The following is a 2,156-nucleotide window of genomic DNA, read 5'->3' on the forward strand; positions in this document are numbered from 1 at the left end:
CTTGTGCACACCAGGACCTAGGAGATAGGGCAGCAACCCCACAAGAGACTGAGCCAGACTTGCCTGTGAGTATCCAGGAATCTGTGGTGGAGGCATGGATTGACGGTGGCCTACTGCTGGGTCAGAGGCACTGAATACATCAGGGCTGGAATAAGTCTTTTTGAAGGAGGTCCAAGTCTATGCCCCAACCACTAATGCCAAAGAAGCTGAAATTGAACAGTTCTATGATGACCTACAAGACATTGTAGAACTAACACCAAAAAAAGATGTCCTTTTCATCATAGGGGACTGGAATACAAAAATAGGAAGTCAAGAGATACATGGAGTAGCAGGCAAGTTTGGCCTTGGAGTAAAAAATGAAGCTGGAGAAAGGTTAACAAATTTTGCCAAGAGAACACACTGGTCATAGCAAACACCCTCTTCCAACAACACAAAAGACGATTCTACACATGGACATCACCAGGTGGTCAATACCGAAATCAGATTGATTATATTCTTTGTAGCCGAAGATGGAGACACTCTATACAGTCAGCAAAAACAAGACCGGGAGCTGACTGTGGCTCAGATCATGCACCTCTTATTGCAAAATTCAGACTTAAATTGAAGAAAGTAGGGAAAACAAACCACTAGACCATTCAGGTATGACCTAAATCAAATCCCATATAATTATACAGTGGAAGTGACAAATAGATTCAAGGGATTAGATCTGATAGAGTGCCTGAAGAACTTTGGAAGGAGGTTCATGACACTGTATAGGAGGTGGCAATCAAAACCATCCCCAAGAAAAAGAAAGCAAAAAGGGAAACTGGTTGTCTAAGGAGGCCTTACAAATAGCTGAGAAGATAAGAGAAGCGAAAGGCAAAGGAGAAAAGGGAAGATACACCCATCTGAATGCAGAGTTCCAAAGAATAGCAAGGAGAGATAAGAAAGCCTTCCTCAGCAAAGAAATAGAGGGAAACAATAGAATGGGAAAGGCTAGAGACCTCTTCAAGAAAATTACAGATACCAAGGGAACATCTCATGCAAAGATGGGCACAATAAAGGACAGAAATGGTATAGACCTAACAGAAGCAGAAGATATTAAGAAGAGGTGGCAAGAATTCACAGAACAGTACAAAAAAGGTCTTAATGACCCAGATAACCACAATAGTGTGATCACTCACCTAGAGCCAGACATCCTGGAATGCAAAGTCAAGTGGGCCTTAGGAAGCATCACTATGAACAAAGCTAATGGAGGTGTTGGAATTCCAGCTGAGCTATTTCAAATCCTAAAAGATGATGCTGTGAAAGTGCTGCACTTAATATGCTAGCAAATTTGGAAAACTCAGCAGTGGCCACAGGATTGGAAAAGGTCAGTTTTCATTCCAATCCTAAAGAAAGGCAATGCCAAAAAATGTTCAAACTACCACACAAGTGCACTCATCTCACACGCTACCAAAATAATGCTCAAAATTCTCCAAGCTAACCTTCAACAGCACGTGGACCAAGAACTTCCAGATGTTCAAGCTGAATTTAGAAAAGGCAGAGGAACTGGAGATCAAATTGCCAACATCCATCGGATCACTGAAAAAGCGAAAGAATTCCAGAAAAACATCTACTTTATTGATTATGCCAAAGCCTTTGACTGTGTGGATCACAACAAACTTTGGAAAATTTTTAAAGAGATGGGAATAGCAGACCACCTGACATGCCTCCTGAGAAATCTGTATGCAGGTCAAGAAGCAGCAGTTAGAATTCGACATGGAACAATAGACTGGTTCAAAACTGGGAAGGGAGTACATCAAGGCTGTATATTGTCACCCTGCTCATTTAACTTATATGCAGAGTATATCATGTGAAATGCTGGGCTGGATGAAGTACAAGCTGGAATCAAGATTGCCGGGAGAAATATCAATAACCTCAGATATGCAGATGACACCACCTTTATGGCAAAAAGCGAAGAGGAGCTAAAGAGCCTCCTGATAGTGAAAGAGAGTGAAAAAGCTGGCTTAAAACTCAAAATTCAAAAAACTAAGTTCATGGCATCTGGTCCCATCACTTCATGGCAAATAGATGGGGAAACAATGGAAACAGTGACAGACTTTATTTTCTTGGACTCCAAAATCACTGCAGATCGTAACTGTAGCCGTGAAATTAAAAGATGCTTGCTCCTTGGA

This window comes from Bison bison, unplaced genomic scaffold (assembly GCF_000754665.1).
Source record: "Bison bison bison isolate TAMUID 2011002044 unplaced genomic scaffold, Bison_UMD1.0 scf7180017864043, whole genome shotgun sequence".
In the NCBI taxonomy this organism is placed as follows: domain Eukaryota; kingdom Metazoa; phylum Chordata; class Mammalia; order Artiodactyla; family Bovidae; genus Bison; species Bison bison.